The sequence below is a fragment of the Octopus bimaculoides genome, chromosome 4 (assembly GCF_046866305.1).
Source record: "Octopus bimaculoides isolate indiv1 chromosome 4, ASM4686630v1, whole genome shotgun sequence".
In the NCBI taxonomy this organism is placed as follows: domain Eukaryota; kingdom Metazoa; phylum Mollusca; class Cephalopoda; order Octopoda; family Octopodidae; genus Octopus; species Octopus bimaculoides.
The window spans coordinates 9,935,863-9,949,947 of NC_142931.1; positions in this window are offsets into that span (position 1 = coordinate 9,935,863).

Sequence of the window (14,085 nt, forward strand, 5' to 3'; positions counted from 1 at the left end):
TAGAAAATTTTCAAAATCTCCAAGAGGGAGAAAGAGGAATATATAGCGAATAATATTGTATATGTTAGACTATAGCCATTATATTCTCTTTACTTACTTGTTTCAGTCATTTGACTGCGGCCATGCTGCAGCACCGCCTTAATCGAGTAAATCGACCCCAGGACTTATTCTTTGTAAGCCTAGTACCTATTCTATCGGTCTGTTTTGCCGAACCGCCAAGTTACGGGGACGTAAACACACCAGCATCGGTTGTCAAGCGATGTTGGGGGGACAAACATAGACACACAATCACACACACACACACACACACACACAGACACACACACATATATATATATATATATATATATATATATATATATATATATACACATATACATATATACGACGGGCTTCTTTCAGTTTCCGTCTACCAGATCCACTCACAAGGCTTTGGTCGACCCGAGGCTATAGTAGAAGACACTTGCCCAAGGTTCCACGCAGTGGGACTGAACCTGGAACCATGTGGTTCGTAAGCAAGCTACTTACTACACAGCCACTCCTGCGCCTATGGTGATAGTTAGACCAAAACAAAAAATACCCACAAGTAATTGAACATCTATGTGGTCGATTGCTTTGGAAGAAATAGCAGTTATGTCTCTCACCTACAATAACGTCTCCTCTTACGTCCAGTTTGTGATTACTTATGTAAAAAAATAATAATAATCTAGCTAGGAAGCTCAGGGCTAAAGGCAGAGAGTGAAGGCTTTATCTTGGCTGCTCGGAACACTCAAGGTAATGTGATGAAAACTGGTGTAGGCCCAAAGTGCCGAGACTGCAACGATGGGACAGAAACAGTGGACCGCCAAATCTCTGGATGTAAGGTTTTAGCTCCTGTAGAGTACAAATTAAGACATGTCAGAGTTGGCCAACTGAATAATGTGTCGGCATTATAAAATCAAATGCTAACAAATGGTACAAGCACCACCCCTAGGCTGTAACTGAAGGAGAAAATGTAACGATTCTTTGGGACTTTCCAGCATGTACAGATCGGACAATTAAAGGTAATAAACCAGATATTGTTGTAAAAGACCAAAACAATAAAATCTGTTTATTGAGTGGCATGACCATACCCTGTAACCATAATTCCCGGTAAAAGAATTTGATAAGCGCAGAAAATATAAAGATTTGCTCATCGAAATCGAAAAAAAATGCGGCATCTGAAGACGGTTACAATACTAGTGATTGTAGGAGCACTTGGAATGATAAGAAAAGGAACTGAAAATTATTTAAGAATGTAGGCGTAGGAATGGCTGTGTGGTAAGTAGCTTGCTTACCAACCATATGGTTCCGGGTTCAGTCCCACTGCGTGGCACCTTGGGCAAGTGTCTTTGACTATAGCCTCGGGCCGACCAAAGCCTTTGTTCCAACCATGGCTGCCTCTGTGTAGTTATTTGTGTTGTTGTTTACTTTTTAAAATAGTAAGGGGAGAGGGTTACTAGCACATCACTCTCTACCCACATTTCCCCATCCACATCTCTGCCATATGGGGCCCTAACAAAATCCGATAATAGGTATAGATGCAAATCTATCTAATTACTTGTCTCCTTCTAAAATCAGGCATAACTTGGTGGCGATCGGTCGACTTACAACACCGTTCTTCGCCTTGAGTTTACTTGGTAGACTGTGTGTGTTAACTTGACAACAAGTTCAAGGTGAGCTCTGATTGGCTGTATGCAAATGAATTCATTACTGGAGTCCGGAACTCTCGTGGGGGAAAAAAATATTTTCGCAGACTTCAGCTGTCACCAACGATGCGTTGTTAATTTCTTTTTTTTTTTTTCCTTCTTAAGACAGTATTGTATGTTCTGAAGGGCGATTGACTGTTATTTCTAGCAAGTCGAGTGACTGTATAGAGGTTCCCTGTTGTCCCATGTGTTATTCATTACCAACGATAAATATCTCAGCGACCTCTTCTCTTAATGGAGTTTCCCTTACCAAGGGAGACAACTACTTAACCAATAAATTTATTTTTATTTCCCTTACATAAATTTGTAAATTACATGCGTTTTAATAAACACGAAACTAATATTTATATTTTCTAAAGGCTTTAGTGAGAGGAAGAAGGAACAGCATCCGAGACAGGGAGTCGTAAGATAGGAAGTTATAAGCAAGCCAGTAACCAGGGTGAAATGCCAGCAATAGGAGAGATTCCGTTACAGCCAGAAGTCAGGTGACGGCGTTAAACCGAGAGACTGATCGAGTTTGCGATTTAAAATACAAGAACGGGTCTCTCTGACGAGCTTCCATACAATTTCTCACCACCACTACCACCACCATCATCATCATCACCATCATTTTACATCAGCTTTCCTGGTTGGTTTAACAGGATTCGAGTTCGTTCTTATTGAAGTTACAGCTCTTTCGCTTGGATCAGAGGACCACGTCTTCCCCAAACACCTCCAAGGTCTCTACAGCTGGATGACCTTCCTAACACCAAACACTTTACCAAGTGTATTAGTTGCATATTTCATCAAAGCATTACAGAGTTTGCTTTCTAACTCTCAAAACTAAAGAGTTCTCATGAGTGACAACAAGAATAGGAGAACGGGGGACAGACCGGACAACATTTGTGTGGGGGAAGGCGGCGAGCTGGCAGAAACGTTAGCACGCAGGGCGAAATGCTTAGCGGTATTTCGTCTGCTACTACGTTCTGAGTTCAAATTCCGCCGGGGTCGGTAAATAAGTACCAGTTACGCACTGGGGTCGATATAATCGACTTAATCCGTTTGTCTGTCCTTGTTTGTCCCCTCTATGTTTAGCCCCCTGTGGGCAGTAAAGAAATAAGAAACGTTAGCATGCCAGGCGAAATGCTTAGCGGTATTTCGTCTGTCTTTACGTTCTGAGCTCAAATTCCACTGCAGTTGACTTTGTCTTTCATCCTTTCGGGGTCAATAAATTAAGTACCAGTTGCGCACTGGAGTCGATCTAATTGACTGACCCCTTCCCCCGAAAATTCCAGGTCTTGTGCCAAGCGTAGAAAAGAATATTTGTATGGGAGGAATGTGTGTGTGTGTGAGTGCATGTGTGTGCATAAATTTGCATATTTATTTGAAAGATGAAGAGAAACAGAAGAAAGATAAAAGAGTAATATTTATCTTATTACATTTTTAATGAAGCGATTTACTTTTTTCTTTGCCAAATCTGTTTTCCTGTATAGCAATTCCACCAAAAATATCTCAAAGAATTCAAAACAGAGTTTGATATCAATCTTTTCCAGCAGACAATCAGTCTTTTCCAGCCACTCACACAGAAGTATGTGGTCCAGACACGCCCAAGCATTCTCATTCATTCTTAAATATACTTAAGTTACATATTTTCCTACATACAATCCAATATTCAGCAGATCAGGTCATGTCCATTTCCAAAGAAATAATCTGATTAAAATATAATAAAGATACATTAACATAGAGTCATTTCTTGTATGTAATCCTAAAGCTGGTTCAGACAATGAGACTATAATAAGATTTGGTTAAATAACGAAGAGATAAAGAAGGATATTATGTTAGAGGATTGCTTTATGTAACTTAAACAGCTGATATCATAGCAATGGAAGTAGGATTTTCATTCTGCTATCTTCTTTTATTTGCTTCAGCCATTGGCCTGTGGCCATGCTGGTGCAATGCTCTGAAATGTTTTAATTGAATAAATCAACTCCACTGATTTATTTAATTTTTACATAAGGGGGTGTTGAGAAGGGTGGAGGTAAAGGACATAGACATGGACTACACTCCACTTTGGTTTTTTGGGGGAGCGGGGCGTGGGGTGGGGTTCTACAGAAGCCTACTTTTTCAACTGTGGAGATTCCGAATCTGCAAAAAATAAATCAGCATTTCAAAATTTTAATTTCAACCACATGTTCACTTTCTATCACAGATGCCCTGGCAGAGGGGAGGGGTGTTTATTTATATATTTATTTTTGAAAAATTGAAATTTTACAAAATTTTATTTTCAGAATCATAATCTCTATATTTTTCTACATATTTCACAAAAAAAATTTCTAAAAAACGGGAAAAATGAAGAAATTGGGTTGGGGTGCGGGAGAGATTTAAATTTTGAAATGTCGATTTTTTTTTGCAGATTCGGAATATCTACAGTCAAAAAAGGGGGTTTCTGTAGAAAAAAAAAAACCCCAAAAAAACCAAAAGGTCCATGTCCTTTACCTCCACCGCTGAGAAGTTCCTGGCTTTAAGGATATCACGAAAGGCCTGGTTGGAGGCCCAACGTTCCGAGTTCTTTTACAGGGCTTAGAAAAACTGAAGGACCACTGCAATAAGTGTGTGAATCTGAGAGGAGAATATGTTGAATAAAATCATAATTAACTTATCTTTCTCTATTTTGGTTGATGGAAAGCCTTGTGAGTGGATTTGGTTGATGGAAACTGAAAGAAGCTCGTAGTATATATATGTCAGAGATTTCGACTCAAAACTGAACCCAAATCTCTCAGCTCACAACTCGACCTCAGAGGAAAATGTTTCCCACGGTCAAAAGTTTAGTTTCCCAGCAAAAGACCACACATTCAAAACTAAGGAAATTCACCATAGATAATAAATGTCAAGGAAAATGTTTGGCTAAAATTAACGGCCAAAACACTTGACCTTCGACACCATAAATCAAGGGAACTTTAGCCAGACATAACTTGACTTGTCAGTGCTGTGACCACCAAATGTTATAAATAGAGAGACATTTGGTCAAGAAGTCAGTGGCTGGCACGGCCGCATACGCTACGCAAGGATGATCATCTGTCTAATTAAGACGTCCTTGACTGCTGACTACTACAACTAACCCAAGAGCACGCATCGCTACAACAACTGTTATACAAGTAAGGTTCTTTTGTACACAAACGCTTTGTCTCTTCAAGCACGCGAAAACACATAGATACACAAACAACAATTTATACATCACAAATACCACAACTGAACTTGCTTCTTGTAAACACCTTTTTTATTTATTATTGTTTACCTACTGTGATATAGCAAATGTTACCATTTTAATAAATAACTTATAATGCATCCTAAAAGCTTTGTCAACTTAATGTTCTACACCGCATTCAACCAATTCTACACCTGATTATAAACAAGAGAGACATCAAAACAGTATAGTCAGCAAACACATAAGTTGAACATCGGCTTCCTCCGTGGCAGAAACCAAATACCTTATATCTGGTGAGCCCGTCGTATATGTGTGTGTGTGTGTGTGTGTGTGTGTGTGTGTGTGTGTGTGTGTGTGTGTGTGCGTGTTTGTGTGTCTGTGTTTGTCCCCCAACATAGCTTGACAACCGATGCTGGTGTGTTTACATCCCTGTTACTTAGTGGTTTGGCAAAAGGGATCGATAGAATAAGTACTAGGCTTACAAAGGATAAGCTCTGGGGTCGATTTGCTCGACTAAAGGCAGTGCTCCAGCATGGCTGCAGTCAAATGACTGAAACAAGTAAAAGAATAAAAGAATCCTGAAATATAACAATATTTGTTTCAACACACGGTTTCACATCAAGAATCTTACAAAACAAACACATAAATGGAGAGGGTGAGAGAGATATATAGATAGATAGATAGATATATAGATAGATAGAGAGGGGGGGGGGTTAATTACCAGTTACAGAACAAAACAAACCATTTGTAGCAAATATATTGTTAGTATTTATTTGCTAATTATTAAAACAAATTAATTTAACACCAGTCATTTACATTTTCTGAGTATGAAACATTTTCAAGTAAGTCATATCATCACCATTTATTGTTATATTTGTAAATAGATGTGTGTGAAGAAAGAGCAGCGTGTTTAATAACTTTGTAATTAAAAAGAGAAGGAAAAAAGAGACAAACAGACAGACAGGAAAAGAGAGAGAGAGGAAGTACGAGAGCATGAATTATTCACAGCAATTGCCTTTGCACATCTGATAATTATGTGTGTGTCTAGTGTATAGGTGGGGAGGTGTGGTCCAGTTCTGTGTCTCTCATAAGAAGGGGAAGCCCATGAGATTTATAAACGGTACAGAGAAATTGACCTATTTGTAAAAAGTACAGACATATTTAACCCGTTAAAGGTGGCGAGCTGGCAGAAACGTTAGCATGCCGGGCGAAATGCTTAGCGGTATTTCGTCTGACGTTATGTTCTGAATTCAAATTCCGCCGAGGCCGACTTTGCTTTTCATCCTTTCAGGGTCGATAAATTAAGTACCAGTTAAGCACTGGGGCCGATGTAATCGACTTAATCCCTTTATCTGTCCTTGTTTCTCCCCTCTATGTTTAGTCCCTTGTGGGCAATATAGAAATAAGAAACGTTAGCACACTGGGTGAAATTCTTAGCAGTATTTCACCCAACGCTACGTTCTGAGTTCAAATTCCACCGAGGTCGACTTTGCTTGTTTATCCTTTCGGGGTCAATAAATTAAGTACCAGTTGCATACTGGGGTCAATCTAACTGACTGGACCCCACCCCAAAAAATTTGGGGCTTTGTGCCCAGAGTAGAAAAGAATATTTTAGGTCCGTAAGGCGGCGAGCTGGCAGAAACGTCAGCACGCCGGGCGAAATACTTAGCGGTATTTCGTCTGTCTTTACGTTCTGAGTTCAAATTCCACCGAGGTCGACTTTGCCTGTTCATCCTTTTGGGGTCGATGAAATAAGTACCAGTTATGCACTGGGGTTGATATAGTCGACTTAATCTGTTTGTCCCCTCTGCGTGTAGCCCCTTGTGGGCAGTAAAGAAATAAGAAATGTTAGCATGCCGGGCAAAATGCTTAGTGGTATTTTGTCTCTCTTTATGTTCTGAGTTCAAATTCTGCCGAGGTCAACTTTGCCTGTTCATCCTTTCAGGGTCAATAAATTAAGCACCAGTTGTGTACTGGGGTTGATCTCATATATTCCTAACACTAGCTTAATGATAATTAAGTTATTTTACTAAATTCTTTGTTATATTTAAAGTAATTGAAAGAAACACAGAGCATCTCATCAGATAAATTTGGTAAGAAAAGGGTTAACAAATGAGTAATTTAACCCTTTCGACACCAGCCCGACTGAAACCACCTCTGGCTCTGCAGTACAAATGTCTTGTTTCCAAAAGTTTTGAATTAAAATCTTCCACCAAACCTTAGTCACAATTTATGTTCCTAACACTAGCTTAATGATAACTAAATTATTTTACTAAATTCTTTGTTATATTTAAAGTAATTGAAAGAAACACAGGGCATCTCAACAGAAATATGGTAACGAAAGGATTAAATAAAAATGTTCTGTTAAAGAGCTGGGGACAGTCTCAGGTGGATTAGTGTGGAAAGAATTAAACTGATGGATTACTAACCTAAGGTTTATTAGTTCAAAACTGACCCATAGACATTGCCATGGGTCCTAATACTCTAAAGCCAAGTTTTCTAACTGGTAGAGTTAATCTAACTAAAAATGATTACCTCCCATATTTCACAGCTGAGTGAATTAGCAATACAATGAATATTTTTATAGTACAAAACTTGCTCCATTTTCATGTAGATTTCCATATTTCAAGAGATGTCTAACCTATTTTCTTTATTTATCTCCGTAATGAGATGTACAATGATTAAGGAATTCATTAATATTCTAAATGAAGAAAAATCTAATTCCCATCTCGGAATAATACATCGGTTTATCACAGATTTTTACCCATGGGAAATACAAAAGAATATAAGAAAGATATCTAATGAAAAATAATAATACGAATAATCACAAATGAATAAAGACATTGCAAAGTTATAAATACACCTGAGTGTGATTGTATACACCATCATCATCATCATCATCATCATTTAACATCTGCTTTTCATGCTGGCATGGATTGGACCGTTTGACAGGAGATGTTATAGGCAGAAGACAGCACCAGGCTTCAGTGTCTGTTTTGGCATGGTTTTTATGGCTGGATGCCATTCCTAACACTGACCACCCCACAAAGTGGAGTGGACTGAGTGTTTTTTATGTGGCACCTACACAGTCAAGGTCAGTTTTGGTATGGTTTTTACAACTGAATGCCCTTCCAAATGCCAACCACTTTATATACAATACATATATATATATATATATATATATATATATATATATATATATATATATATATATGTGTGTGTGTGTGTGTATATGTATGTGTGTGTGTGTGTGTGTGTGTGTGTGTATATATATATATATATATATATATATATATATATATATATATTCCCTCTGTTAGGAGCCACAAGCACTTACACACACATGTACACACACGACAGTAACTTCCGCCTACCAAATTCAATCACAAAGCTTTGGTCAGCCTGAGGCTATAGCAGAAGACACCAGCTCAAGGTGCCACACAGTGGGACTGAACCTGAAACCATGTAGCTGGGAAGCAAGCTTCCTAACCACACAGCCAGTGCCACCTGACTGGCTCCCATGTTGGTGGCACATAAAAAGTACTATTCAATTGTGATCAGTGCCAGTGCCACCTGATTGGCTCCCATGCCAGTGACACATAGAAAGCACCATTCAAGCATGGTCAATACCAGTGCTGCCTGACTTGCTCCCATGCTGGTGACACATAAAAAGTACTATTCGAATGTGGTCAGTGCCAGTGCCACCTGAATGGCCCCCATGCCAGTGACACATAAAGAGCACCGACTACACTCCCGGAGTGAAAGGGCATCCAGCTGTAGAAACCTTGCCAGATCAGATTGGAGCCTGGTGCAGCCTCCTGGCTTGCCAGTCCTCAATCAATCCGTCCAACCCATGCCAGCATGGAAAGTGGACGTTAAACGATGATGATGAGGAGGTGGATATTGTGGGGGGGGGGGGGGATGAAGTGGTGAGAAAGGATCTTCAGATGCTGGGCCTCACTGAGAAAATGACAAGAAACTGGGAGATGTGACAATTTGCTGTATTTGATAAGACGTGTCAAGCTAAACAAAATTGTGTTAGATACCGCTGGCCATGATGCACTTTGCATCATTTTAGCTTTCAAATGATGCCACCCCAGTGACTGGGCAAACATGCCCTGTTTATATTCCCCGACCTGTTCAGAAGACTTGGCCATCACAGGGTGTACACATTTACAGCTGAGTGGACTGGAGCAATGCGAAATAATTCGTTTTTACCCAACAACACAATGCACTGCTCGGCCAAGGAATCAAACCCACGATTACTGGATCATGAGTGCAACACCCTAACCACTGGGGCCATGCACCTTCGCAGGGTAGATGAAACAAGTACCAGTAAAATACAGGGATTAGCTGAATCAACAAAAGTTCTCCCTTATAAATATGTGCTTTGACACCAATGTAAGCAATCATCATTATCAGAAGAAATGATTTCGTCACTTTAAAATCACCAAACTAGAATTACCTGGCATCCAAATGATACACAGGAATTACACCTCAAGTTTGGACACTTTATATTAATTATTCAGTACCTTGGCATTCTGATTGCAAACCTTCACACACACGGTTCCCAGAGTTGATGAAATTCTTACAAATGATTGAAGCCAATTCTATATCTATCTCTTCCTAAATAGTGCACACAGCCAAAGGAAATCAATACCATTATACAGAATTTAACTCCTCTCACTAATACGCATATATATTTGTTTATTGTAGTATGAAACAAAAATATTAATGATGTTTCCTAACCTTGGCACAGTGCCACACATTATGAGAGAGATTGTAATTGATTTTACTGGCTCGCTATTTCACCGATAATTATTTTAACACCAGAATGATTTGAACTCAAAACAAAGTGGGATATAATAACTAAATACAACAATGTATCCCTCTTTGTTATGTTTTATATAATTTTAGATAGGGTGATTCAAAGGTGAGTATATCTGAATATGTAACCAAAACTCAACATAAACTTAATCTAAATTTGAACTAAAAACAAACTGGAATATAATATCTAAATACAACAATGTATCTTGTAATGTTTTATATAATTTTAGATAGGGTGATTCAAAGGTGAGTATATCTACACATGTTTCATTGGACACTAAACTCTGTTTGCGAAGACCTGTTGGGGCAAGTGAAATCGAAATAGTAATTGAACCATATTCGATGAACCATATTTGATGACTAGCACCTGTGCCAGTGGAGCACTAACAGCACTGTCCGAGCGTGATCATTGCCAGAGCAGCTGTCTGGCTTCCGTGCTAGTGGCACGTAAATAGCACCATTTGAGCGTGATCGTTACCAGCGTCGCCTTACTGGCTCGTTAGAAAATCATTTGAACGAGGTCGTTGCCAGTGCCGCTGGACTGGCTCCTGTGCAGGTGGCACGTAAAATACACCATTTCAAGCGTGGCCGTTGCCAGTACCTCCTGACTGGCCTTCGTGCCGGTGGCACGTAAAAGCACCCACTACACTCTCAGAGTGGTTGGTGTTAGGAAGGGCATCCAGCTGTAGAAACTTTGCCAGATCAGATTGGAGCCTGGTGCAGCCATCCGGTTCATTAGTCCTCAGTCAAATCATCCAACCCATGCTAGCATGGAAAGCGGACGTTAAACGATGATGATGATGTTGTAACTCAACATAAACTCAACATAAACTTAATCTAAATTTGAACTCAAAACAAACTAGAATATAATAACTGAATACATCAATACATCTATAATATTTTATAATCTTATGTATGGTGATTGAAAGGAAGGTATATCTAAACACGTAAGCAAATCCCAGATAAATTTAATCTATCTAAAATGGTAGTAAAACCTTGTAAAATTTCAACCTTAGCATATTTCAGTTAATTCAACATCATCTTTGGCTGTGAGTAATGTTTAGGAAGAGCAGGACATAGAATTAGCTCCATTTATTGGTAAGAATTTTGCCAACACTATAGGCTGAAGTATGGCTGTGTGGTAAGGAGTTTGCTTCCCAATTACATGGTTTCAGGTTCAGTCCCACCATGTGGCACCTTGGGTAGGTGCTTTCTACTATTGCCTCAGGTCAACCTAAGCCCTGCGTATATTTGGTAGACAGAAACTGAAAAATTAATGGCGGCGAGCTGGCAGAAACATTAGCACACCGGGCGAAATGCTTAGCGGTATTTCATCTGCCATTACGTTCTGAGTTCAAATTTGCCTTTCGTCCTTTCAGGGTCGAAAAATTAAGTACCAGTTATGCACTGGGGTCGATGTAATCGACTTAGTCCGTTTGTCTGTCCTTGTTTGTCCCCTCTGTGTTTAGCCCCTTGTGGGCAATAAAGAAATAGGAAACTGAAAGAAGCCCTGTGTGCATGCATGTGTGTATGCGCATATGTGTGTATGCGCATATGTGTGTGTGTTACTGTCCCCTTGCCTTGACGTCGCATGATAGTCGTAAGTGAGTGTCACTGACACGTAAGTGGTGTTCTTTGCTTCCAATATTCCAATAGCTGTTTGGTCATAGGAAAATATTACCTTGCTTTGAGGGTTGGTGACAGGAAGAGCATGCAGCCAGGGAAAATCTGCCTCAACAAATTCCATCCGAAACATGGTGCATGAGAAAGAGGACATAATGATGATGATGATGACGATGACGATGATAATCATCATCATCATCATCGTTTAACGTCCGCTTTCCATGCTAGCATGGGTTGGACGATTTGACTGAGGACTGGTGAAACCGGATGGCAACACCAGGCTCCAGTCTAATTTGGCAGAGTTTCTACAGCTGGATGCCCTTCCTAACGCCAACCACTCTGAGAGTGTAGTGGGTGCTTTTACGTGTCACCCGCACGAAAACGGCCACGCTCGAAATGGTGTCTTTTATGTGCCACCCGCACAAATGGTTACGCAAAACCCACAGCTCATTCTCTACAACATTTATTGCATTGGCCTAGTCTCCATTTCCTTAGATTCACTTTTTTGTCACTTCCATTCACCAGTTTAACTTACACAGCCATCACAATATCATTATAGATCAATTATAATTTTAAAACACTGAAGGAAATATTTTTCATGTATGTGTTAAAAAGCTTGCTTACCAACCACATGGTTCTAGGCTCAGTCCCACTGCGTGGCACCATCAGCAGATGTCTTCTACTATAGCCTCCAGCCAACCAAAGCCTTCTGAGTGGATTTGGTAAATGGAAACTGAAAGAAGCCTGTTCTATATACTCTTTAACTTGTTTCAGTCATTTGACTACAGCCATGCTGGAGCACCGCCTATAGTTGAACAAATCGACCTCCAGGACTTATTCTTTGTAAGCCTAGTACTTATTCTATCGTTCTCTTTTGCCGAACTGCTAAGTTACGGGGACATTAACACACTAACATCAGTTGTCAAGCGATGGTGATGGGGACAAACACAGACACACAAACACACACACACACACACACACACACACATATATATATATATACAACGGGCCTTCAGTTTTTGTCTACCAAATCTACTCAGGCTTTGGTTGACCCAAGGCTATAATAGAAGACACTTGCCCAAGGTGCCACGCAGTGGGACTGAACCCGGAACCATGTGGTTTGTAAATAATCTACTGACCACACAGCCACTCAGCCAAGTGAAATCATAGCCATGGTTGATGTCAGTGCCATCTGACTGGCACCTGTGCTGGTGGCACGTAAAAAGCACCATTTGAGCATTGGGCCTCATGGAGGCAGTGACAGGTCACCAAGACCTTTGGTGATATACCGTGCTTGTATAGACCTGTCAAGCCAAACGAGTCCGTAGTTGTGGCTCAAGCCGGTGTCAGGTCAATGGCACCTGTGCCAGTGGCACGTAAAAAACTTCCACTACACTCTCGGAGCAGTTGGCATTAGGAAGGACATCCAACCATAGAAACCTTGCCAAATCAGATTGGGACCTGGTGCAACTCCCCGACTTTCCATTTTCAGTCAAACCACCCGACCCATGCCAGCATGGAAAACAGACGTTAAATGGTGATGATGATGATGATAACGTGTGTGTCTTTGTATCTGAGTTAGTCCCCCACCTGGTGTGTTTACGAATCTGTAACTTAGTGGTTTGGCAAAAGAGAACAATAAAATAAGCACCAGGCTTTTAAAAAATAAGTACTGGGGTTGATACATTCAACAAAATTTCTTCAAGGCGTTGCCCCAGCATGGCTGCAGTCTAATGACTGAAACCAGTAAAAGATGAACGGTAAAAAGATATATATGCGTGTGTGTGTGTGTGTGTGTGTGTGTATGCGTGTCTATGTTTGTCCCCTACCACCACATGACAATCGGTGTTGGTTTGTATACATCCCCGATGGAATAAGTACCAAGCTTTAAAATATTCTTCGAGGCAGTGCCCCAGCATGGCCACAGTGTAACAACCATTGTGAAACTTTCAAATATTTTTGTTCATTATTTACATTATTTACATTTGACGGATATTTGTCCTCATCTTGTTTGTTGTTAACACAACGTTTCAGCTGATATACCCTCCAGCCTACATCAGGTGTCTTGGGGAAATTTCGAACCTGGGTTCTCATTCCTAAGGTATTTTTCGATGTTATTATTATTATTATTATTGTCATTATTATTATTATTCAGGTCACTGCCTGGAATCAAACTCGTAATCTTGGTGTTAGTAGCCCGCGCTCTTAACCACTACGCCATATGTTTAAAACTTATTGTTTTATTCAATATTTATATATTTTAATCATCATCATCATCGTTGAATGTCTGTTTTCCATGCTGACAGGGTTTGGATGGTTTGACAGGATCTGGTTGGCCACAGGGCCACTTCATGAATACTTAAAAGCTATTTCACTTAATTTTCCACTTCCCTTTCACATTTCCCTAGTCTTTGGGGGTTTGAATAATTCACCTCTGAAAAAAACATAAGTGTTTCATTCATCATCGTTAAACAACCCTTATTCATGGAACTTTTGAGTGGGATGGGTTACTTGACTTGGAAAAATCCCAACTGGGCCCCCACCTGCAAAGTCATGCGCTGTTTATCTTGCGCTGTTATCTGTTTATCACCATGTCACGTTCATATAGTTGTGATGAATATGCTCAGCGTACCCCTATCAGACAGGGACACATGGTAGGTAGATTCATCAGCATCATCGTCGTTTAACATCTGCTTTCCATGCTGGCATGGGCTGGACAGTTTG